Source organism: Hordeum vulgare, chromosome 6H (assembly GCF_904849725.1).
Source record: "Hordeum vulgare subsp. vulgare chromosome 6H, MorexV3_pseudomolecules_assembly, whole genome shotgun sequence".
NCBI classification, from domain to species: domain Eukaryota; kingdom Viridiplantae; phylum Streptophyta; class Magnoliopsida; order Poales; family Poaceae; genus Hordeum; species Hordeum vulgare.
In genome coordinates, this window is record NC_058523.1 from 105,148,227 (window position 1) to 105,159,193 (window position 10,967).

Genomic DNA, 10,967 nt, shown 5'->3' on the forward strand with positions numbered 1-10,967 from the left:
GATATAGATTTTTTGCGAAGGAAAAAACAAGCAAAAAATAGCAAATGGCATTGGGTACTATGTCAATAGGTTAGTCTCAAAAAATGATATAAAGTTGTTATAAAATGATTGTAAAACATCCAATACTGATAATATAACAGCATGGAACAATAAAAAAATTATAGGTACGTTGGAAACGTATGAGTCGCTCCTCGTATCCCTCCTAGCGGTTGCACTGTGGCAACCACTGCCCCAACATCGCCGAGGGTGATTCCTGTTTGTTTCCAAGTGTTGTTGGGCGGTAGTAGGGAGGTTGTTCCGATGCTCTCCGATGATCGGTACTATCGCCCTGACGATCGGTTATACTACCCATTAGAAAAACGGTTGTAACGGTTGGAAATGTGGGGCACTATATATAGCGGTTCTTCTTCCACCTACCACTTATCCCTTACCACTCTCTTTTCACAATTGATGCCCTCCAAGCTTTATTGCCCGATCTCTCTCCCTAGCCACTCAAGCTTGTTGATTTGGTGGGGATTGAAGGAGGAGATCTAGATCTACACTTCCACCAAAGGGAACTTGATTCCCACATACTTTCTTGTGTGGATTTTCTTACTCTTGGGTGTTTGAGGACCCTAGACAGAAGAGGTCACTTCGAAGCCATAGTCCATTGAGGTGAAGCTTCGGGGTTTTGTTGGGAGCTTCCAATTCAGTTGTGGAGATAGCCCCAACCTTGTTTGTAAAGGTTCGGTCGCCGCCTTGAAGGCCAACACTAGTGGAATCACATTATGTGAGGGCATGAGGATAATACGATGGCCTTAGTGGAATCTTGGTAGCATTGTGCCTCCACACCACTCTAAAGGAGATGTACTTACCCTCAAATGGAAGGAACTTGGGAAACACGTCCTCATCTTCACCGGTTCCACTTGTATTTACTAATTCCCTTTACTTGTATTTGTTCCATGTTTGTTATTGTTGTTGTTAGCATCATATAAGTAGTTCACTTAGTTGCATATCTAGACAATCTAGCTGTTCATTGCTAAACTTAATTTGTTAAAGAATACCGTAAAATTGGTAGTTGCCAATTCACCCCCGTCTAGTCAACCATATTGATCCTTTCAATAGGGCAGCCCATAAATCCGGCCCATGAAAATAGGTCAGCGGATCGAGGACTACAGCTGAGTCCCAACCTCCCTCGGTAGCCCAGAACTGGTCTCCAACATCATAGTCTTGATTCCCCAACAGCTCCTTGCATGCAAGTTCTTTAGCCTGTGGGGCGAGTTCCTCCCACTTATACGCAGATGGTAATAGTTCGTCCATCGATGACCTCCCTATCTCCAAACAATACATGTGACTTAGCCTCGAAGGCCAACCATTCCAGTGTGAAAAACACTTTTATCTCACAACTTTTTAGTGAAAGGTCGCGTCTGGTCATAACCACTAACCAGTTACAAAAACTGGATCTCCAGTTCGAGGCAGTGTTTTGATTGGCACGTTCCACCAACACGGAGATCATGTCTCGCTTTTTAGGGGGTATGGTTTATGATTTGGGCTATCCCGCACGTGCATAACTGCTTGATCTATTGGTAACATGAGAGGTTTGCGGCGCAACAGAGGGGCTCTTGGTATTACAATGACTTATAAAAAGGAAACCGTCACCATAGCCTCCACACACTCCTCAGATCTCACATCTCCATCTCCTTCCCCAATCCAGAGATCTCCAAGCTTCCAAGATTCATCCCCCCAATCTCTTTGAACCCTTTCTCCAATTCGGCCATGGCCGGCTTTGGTTCGGAAGGCAAGTGGGAGGCCGCCTGCGTCACCAACAATGACATCTTGGTGTTGAAGCGCGACGGCTACTTATCGGTGAACATTGTTCACCATGCTCCGAAGAAGGGCCAGGTCATCACCACTCCTAAAGAAGGCGAGAGAGTGGTGTTCATCCATCACTTCCTTCGGAGTCGGCTTCCCTCTCCACCCCTTCGTACGGGTTCTAATGTTTTATTATGGGTTGGATTTCCATGATCTCCCCCCGAACTCTTTTTTGCATATTTCGCTCTTTATCGTCGTTTGCGAAGCCTTTTTGCGGGTCCAACCCCAATTCGACTTGTGGTTGAAGGTTTTCAATGTCTAGCTAGAGGTAGTTAGCGGCGAGTAGGCAGACTACAGGGGAATGATGATTGGCAAGCTCCCCCTGGTTCAATGGTCGGACAGTTCCTTCATAGATACCATCAAACTCTAGCAATAGGAGTGGTTCTACGTCACCGATCCACATGACGCGGAGTGGGAGGCACCCCTAGATTTAGATCTGGACCTCCCGTCACACTGGTCTCATGGACGGAGAAGGCACTCGATTAGGGGGGAAGTTGTAGAGGTGGAGGCACTACAATGGTGCGTCTCCATCATGCTGACGAAGAATATCGAGTTGATCAACGTGGTTCATGTAATGCCAAAGTTGTCAGAATCGTGACTCAAGTCTTAGAATCTTACGACTTTACGATCCAAACTAGCCCCTCCAATTCTATGATTTTGCTCATAGAGTCTTAGTTTCTACGATCCTAGTAGTTATAATTCTACGATTCACGATCCTACCAACGGAGATCCGATCTGATTGAGAATCGCGATTCTGACAACCTTGGGTAATGATACGCCTCTGCCTCCTCCCTTGTCAGCATCGGGCTGCTCCTATGTGGTCTTATAGTCCAGATGACCCGGTCACCATGCAAAACTTCTTCTGCATCACCCACATAAAGATGGGGAAGGTGTTGTTCAATCCGCACAAGACTTGGCTAGCCGAGGAAGAAGATATCGACATTGATGCAAAGAACCCTCCCGGACAGCAAAATTTTATTATATGTGTTTGGGTTTTCTCCATTTTAATAATGCTCTCACTCCCCTTTTCCTCCACATTCATAGATCTGGTTGGAGAATTCCAACCGGATTAAGGGCCATGATAGTCGAAAAGTTGTAGACGGCACCGAAGAAGAAGGGAGATAATAAGTAAGAGAAAAGGAAGGCTCGGGGAAGCCTCCGCTAAAAAGTGCCTCTGAATACTAGGTCCGAGGACACACACGACCCTTCAGTGCTTGGGGAAGAGCAAGAGAGGGCGGGGAGGAGAGTGTATCCTTCCACATGATGAAAAGGGCGTCGTCCGAAGACGTCGAGGGAGATCTAGCTCCCACTCCCCAAAAAGGCAATGCAGGGCCAAGATGGTCCCGATCGATGATGTTCCGGACTCCGCCGAGGAGTCTCAGAACCCCGAGGGTTAAGCCCCTGGCCCAAAGGTTTTAATATGAAGATTATAACATGTTTCCGCATTGAGATTTTATTATTGTCGACAGGCATACTTTTCGTATTGTAGCATGCCATGTTATTTTTCACTGGTCACGCCTCGGAGAGGGACTCCTTGCCAGCCGATCTGGCATAGAGAGGAACCGCCTCACACAGCACACCTCCCTAGGTCGTCGAGGAGATCGGGGAGGTGGTATCTCGAAGGACCCTCCATGAGACGGATACTAGGGACAGTGGTGATGATATCATGGCCGAGGCTAACACCTCGGCTGCCAAAGACCAGGAGGACGAATCCCTCCTAGCAAGCAAAGAGGGAGAGCCTGAACAACCCGAGTTCCCTTCAAAGATAGTTCAAGAGACCTCCAAGTCTCTGGAATCATCTACAACAGCTTCTCCGAGAGGAGAAACTGTAATGCTGCACCCAGAGCCGCCCACAATAGGGAAGCCACAAACCGGGTGGCCGACCATGATGGAGGATGGTTTGAATGACTCCATTGCTGAAGAAACCCGCACTCTTCTGAGTGCGGTTCTACAAAGCATTTGATCTTTTGGCAGTGAATTGAAGGAAGCTTTCGACGGCCTGTTGACGGGCTTCAAGGTAATTTACACAAAATCTTTTTACAAATAATTTTAATTTATGGGTTTATAGACAATCCCCATATTTAGTATCCCTCGAGCCATGTGTGAGTTTGAAAAACTCATGCGGGGTCAAAGTAGTGCGGAAAACACACATATAACATTTAAAATGTGTCATAGCCCCCAAGGGTCTCGTAGGATGATAGAAAAACCTAGCAAAGGATTCCAAAATCCGATAACTTGGGAGTCTGACATGTATGAATTAATTATGTAGGCCAGATCTTCGATAGCAGCCCCAAACTGTGTGGAGTTGTTGGAAATGAACCGGAAGCTGAAGAGCTCCGATGAGGAGCTCCACCTTCTTAACAAGCGATTCAACGATGCACTAGGTAAGTCCGAACTGGACTATTATCAGTAATTTTCTCATAAACATGAGATATTTTTACTTGTGTCCTTAAGTGTGGAGTGTTTTTGTGACAATTGTAGTCATCGCTGCGGAGGTCGAGAACCTCAAGGCTGAGCTAAACAAGGTGAGGCAAGAGGCTGCTGAACAAAAGGCGGCAGCCGAACAAGAAGCTGTCGAATGGTGAGGTGTGCTAGTGACAAGCACAAGGCTAGAGTTGCTGAGGTGCAACAAGAGCTCAAGTACTCCTTCACGAAATGTGAGGTCCTTGAGCAGAAAGATAAGGAGCAAGCTTTCGAGCGGTCCTCTTTTACCGCAAAACTCCAGGAGGCGTGGATGGAGGTGCAAGGCCACCAGAAGGAGATGCACAAAATCAAACGAGTTGCGTATGGTAAGAAATACTTGCTACAACGTGTCTTTGGTGGAAAAAGGTTCGCATTTCTTACCCGAGTATGGCATGTCAGTCGATGGAACCGGTCTCTCGTACTTGGACGAATAAGGTTCGTCTGGTCCGCTTCATCCCACAATGACACCAAGTCAAAATAAGACTAAGAAAGTAAGAAATATGAACATCAACACCCACAAACACTTTATTTTCCACTCGTGTGTGTTATCTATGCAACGACCTAGCTCTGATAACACTGTTCGGGAACATCTCACGGGAAACAAAAAATTTCCTTCGCTCACCAAGATCAATCTATGGATATCAAGAACTACGAGAGGGGGAGTGTATCTACGTACCCTTGTAGAACGCTAAGCGGAAGTGTTGAGAAACGTGATTGATGTAGTCGAACATCTTTGCAATCCAATCACGATCCATCCCGGGGTCCAATCACGAACGTCCCAATCAAGTGTCCAACGAATGGCACCTCTGTGTTGGTCACCAGTGACCGTGTGTGAAGTAGTAGGGGAGTTCTACGACATCACAAAGGCGTGGTGGCATGGCGGTAGTGTGATCTTGACATGGCTTTGCCAATCATTCTCGCGAGCACAACCATGGAGAAGAACTACGAAAGAGAGAGGAGGGTTGCATTGTGGCCTTTTTGGTGCGTCTACCCTCCCTATCCTCTCATATATATAGGGGGTGGGGTGGAGGCGGCCGGCCCTAGGGATGTGCCCGAGAGGAGGGGTGGCGGCCTAGGAAGTGGCTTGCCAACGAAGTAAGGTTTGCGCCACCCCTAGGGTTTACCCCACCAGCCCTTGGCCGCATGGGCATAGGTGGGATGGGTGCCTGCTACTTCTCAAACAACAGTGCCACAAATTGACACATTGATAGAGACTTGCTTGCGTTATCTTTTCCCTTGAAGAGGAAAGGGTGATGCAGCACAGGAGCAGTAAGTATTTCACTCAGTTTGAGAACCAAGGTATCAATCCAGTAGGAGAATCTCGTCAAGTGCAGAGTACCTGCGCAAACACAAACGAGCTTGCACCCAACGCTATAAAGGGGTTGTCAATCCCTTCAAGATTGATTGCAAAGTGAGATCTCAAGGCGGAAAGTGCAACGAAGTAAAAGAGTAAGGCTGGAAATATGGTGTGAAGTAGACCCGGGGGCCATAGTGTTCACTAGAGGCTTCTCTCAAAATAACAAATATTACGGTGGGTGAACAAATTAATGTCGAGCAATTGATAGAACTGCGCAAAGTCATGACGATATCTAAGGCAATGATCATACTTATAGGCATCACGTTCGAAACAAGTAGACCGATACTTTCTGCATCTACTACTATTACTCCGCACATCGACCGTTATCCAGCATGCATCTAGTGTATTGAGTTCATGACAAACAGAGTAACGCCCTAAGCAAGATGACATGATGTAGAGGGATAAATTCAAACCAATGATGAAGACCCCATCTTTTTACCCTTGATGGCAACAACATGATGCGTGCCTCGCTACCCCTTCTGTCACTTGGTGAGGTCACTGCACGGTATGAACCCAAAACCAAGCAGTTCTCCCATTGCAAGAATCACATATCAAGCTCGCCAAACAAAAGCCACAAGTCGAAAAGAATTACAAGGATATGAAATCATGCATAAAAGAGATCATAAGAAACTCAAATAAGATTCATAGATAATCTGATCATAAATTCACAATTCATCGGGTCTCGGCAAAGACACCGTGAAAGAAGATTACATCGGATAGATCTCTATGAAGATCATGGAGAACTTTGTATTGAAGAGCCAAGAGAGAGAAGAATCCATCTAGCTACTAGCTATGGACCCGTAGGTCCATGGTGAACTACTCACGCATCATCGGAGAGGTCATGGTGTTGATGAAGAAGCCCTCCGTATCCGAATCCCCCCTCCGGCAGGGCACCAGAACGTGCCCCAGATGGGATATTGCGGAGACAGAAGGTTGCGGCATCGGAAAAGTACTTTCGATGATCTCCTGATTTTTTCTGGGATTTTAGGGAATATATAGTCGAAAGACCTAGGGCAGAGGAGGCCCAGGGAGCCCACAAGCCTGGGAGGCGCGGGCCCCCCTGGCCGCGGCTAGGGGGCTTGTGGGTTCCCTGGTGGCCCCCTGCCTTGGTTCTCAAGTCCCCCGATCGTCTTCTATTTCGGAAAAAATCTTTTTGGAAGTTTCGATCCGTTTGGAATCAGTTTAAAATCCTCCTGTGAAAAGGGTAAAAAACATGGAAAATAGGAACTCGCACTTGGCACTGAGTTAATAAGTTAGTCCCAAAAAAGAGATAAAAGGCATACAAAGCATCAAAAGTTTGACAAGATAATAGCATGAAACCATCAAAAATTATTGATATGTTGGAGATGTATCAGTGCCCAGCCTACCAGGGGCTGGTGTCCACCCCTCTCAGCCCATGTGGCCCCCTTAGGCGGGTGACCCCCTTTTGGTGGACCCCCGAAACACTTTCGGCACCCCCGATACAATATCGGTGACACCCGAATTCTTTGTGGTGACCAAAACGGAACATCCCATATATCATTCTTTACCTTTGGACCATTTTGAAGCTCCTTGTCATGTCGGGGATCTCATCCAGGACTCCGAATAACCTTCGGGCACAAACAGAATAACTCAATTGTGTCTATATCGTCACCGAATGTTAAGTATGAAGACCCTGTGGGTTTGAGAACTATGTAGACAGGACCGAGACACCTCTACGATCAATAACCAAGAGCGGGACCTGGATGCCCATATTGATTCCTACATATTCTATGAATATCAGTATCGACCGAACCAACAATGTCAAGGATTCAGCTAACCTCGTACACTGTTCCCTTTGTCCATTGGTATGCTACTTGCTCGAGATTTTGTCTTCGGCATCTCCATACCTAGTTCAATCTCGTTATCTTCGGCATCTCCACATTGCTTGCAAGCTTACTATGATGTTGTATTACCGATTGGGCCCAGAGATACCTCTTTGTCATACGGAGTGGCAAATCCCAGTCTTGATCCATGCGAACTCCACAGACACCCTTGGAGATACATGTAGATCATCTTTATAGTCACCCAGTTATGTTGTGACGTTTGATACGCAAGGCATTCCTTCGGTGTCACTGAGTTGCATGATGTCATGGTCATAAAAACAGATATATTGACATGTAGAAAGCAATAACAATAAAGTTGATATAATCAAACACTATGTTTACAGTTTGGGCCTTGTACATCGCATTATTCTCCCAATGATGCGATCCCATTATTAAATGACAACTCATGTCTATGGTGGGGAAATTTTAGCCATATTTGATCAACGAGCTGGTCCAGTAGAGGCATACTAGGGACACTTTGTTGTCAATGTACCCACACATGTATTTGAGTTTTCAATCAATACAATTATAGTATGGATAATAAACGATTATCATTTACAAGGAAATATGATAATAACTAATTTATTATTGCCTCTAGGGAATATTTCTAACAATCTCCCTCTTGCACTAGAGTCAACAATCTAGTATTACATGGTAATGAATCTAACACCCATAGAGTTTCGTTGATCATCATGTTTTGCTCACGGAAGTGGTTTAGTCGACAGATCTGCAACATTCAGATCCGTATGTACTTTGCAAATGTTTATGTCCTTCTCCTTGATATAATCAGGGATGGAATTCAAGAAGTGCTTTAATCGTTTGGTTCTTTTGTGAAACCTTGGTTCCTTGGCTAGAGGAATGGCAGTAATGTTATAACACGGTCATTGGATCCAGTGCACTCTACACAACTCCAATATCCATCATGAATTGCTTCATCTGGACACCTTCATTTTTTACTTCCGAAGTAGTAATGTACTCCGCTTCACATGTAGAATCAGCTACCATGCTTTGCTTCGAACTCCACCAGCTTACCGCTCCACCATATGGATCTGTGTCAAAGCTAGCATCGATGTAACCCTTTATGACGAGCTCTTGATCCCCTCCATAAACAAGAAACATCTACCTAATCCTTTTCAGGTACTTAAGGATATTCTTGACCGTTGTCCAGTGTTCCACTCTTGGAACACTTTGAAACCTTCCAGACATACTTATGGCAAGGCTGACATTTGGTCTTGTGCACAACATTGCATACATAATATAGCCCATGGTTGAAGCATAGGGGGTGACACTCATCTTCTCTCTATCCTTTGTAGTCCTTGGGCATTGAGTCTTACTCAACTTCACACCTTCTAGAACAGGAAAGAACCCCTTCTTGGACTGATCCTTTTTGAATTTCTTCAAAACCTTATTAAGGTATGTGCTTTGTGAAAGTCCAATTAAGTGTATCGATCTAGCTCTATAGATCTTGATGCCTAATATGTAAGCAACTGCTCTGAGGTGCTTCATTGAAAAACTCTTGTTCAAATATATCTTCATGCTTTCCAGATGTTCTATATTGTTTCAAATGAGCAATATGTCATCCACATATAATATTAGAAACGCTATAGATCTCTCACTCACTTTCTAGTAAATACAAGTTTCTCCATAAACTTGTATAAACCCCAATGCTTTTATCACCTCATCAAAGCGAAGATTCCACCTCCGAGATGCCTGCACCAGTCCATAAATGGATCGCTGGAGCTTGCGTGCTTTGTCAGCATTCTCTGGATTGACAAAAACCTTCCATTTGCATCATATACAAGTCTTCCTTAAGGAAACCACTAAGGAACGCTGTTTTGATATCCATCTGCCAGATTCCATAAATGATAAATACAACTATTGCTAACATTATTCCGACGAACTTAAGCATTTCTACGAGTGAAAAAGTGTGGGGACCCCGACTAGCAAGTCGAGTTTCACTGTGCCCAGTGACCCCAAGGATCAATGTTCACTGAACACAGATACTGAATAATAGAGTCATACATCCAAGTACCAAATTTATTACATTGAACGACCCAAGGTCGGGTTCAAGGGCAAGGCCTAAAGCCAAACTAAACGGATACATCGAGTAGCGGAAACTCGTAAGGGCTAAGCGGTGCCCATGCCATCAAGCCTACACCGACAGGCATTCTGACTTGGAAGCGTCCTAGATCGCAAGTTCGTCTCCGACGGCGTACTCATCGCCAAACTCCGGTCCTTCCATGTCTGGTCAATAACATAACCAGTGGCAAGCCAATGAGTACTTCGAATGTACTCGCAAACAGCCCACGATATGAATATATGTGGTAAGGAATAACAGTAACATGCATTTTAGTGTAACTCATCTGGTGGAATGATCATGTATATGCATCAGGTTAAAGAATTACTTTTAAAGAATAGGTTACAGATATTGACATATCTGTCAAGGGTTGAACACACAGGGTTCACCCTGTATGCCAAGTCATCAGACTTGTCATATCCTCATGGTATTAATGAGGGATAAACCATCCGGGTTTACCCTATATGTCAAGTCACCGAACTTGATCATATTATTGTGATTATCATAACAACACCTTTTTAACACCACACACACACACTTGGTTTATGCGGAAACACATGACGTAGTTTAAGCAGCACCACCCAACTGTCCTTGACCGTGGACATGGCTATTCGAATAGTTTACACTCTGCAGAGGTAGTACGCTGGACCCACGAGAAACGGGAAACTTCCGTGTCATCCACGACTCGCGGTATATCACATATACCCGAGGTAAGTACCCGATCATCATCTTTCCCCTGACGATAGTAGACAAAGAGGTCCACTCAATTGGTACCCAGCCCACATGTTGTACGTCTTACGAGCACCGACTCTGGACTGTATCAACCATGCAGGTACCAACAGTGTGCCTCGAACTCATAATAATGGCATAGTCGTCCTACCTGGCATGACCCCATCACGAGAGTGACACCGATCACTCCCGCCACTAGTAATATGGCTCTTAGCTAGTACCGACCAAAGTAATCAACAAAGCCCCGTCCCATAAAGGGGTATCGTGGTCGTACAGGTAAGGTTGGGACGGTCGACACATCATAAATCTAATCCATTTCCGAAACCATACTCACACCAAAATCACCGGTGCATCACTTCACCAAAAGTGATCACCAACTCATCATCACCCTCGGGCATTAGTGGCACCCAACGGGGTTTTCATAAACTCTTTATTTAACTCATCATTATGCTTGAGATAATATGCCTTAACATTACTTGTCAACATGGTAATAACATAACCCTCACGGGGTAGGGTCAAGCTCAATGCAATGATACTACTTTACTAGTCAACATGACAGTAGCATGATCCTTGTAGATGGTAGGGTCAGCTCATCATGTTTGTGCTCCGAGGAGCCATGTGAATATCACTACTATCAATGCAAGTG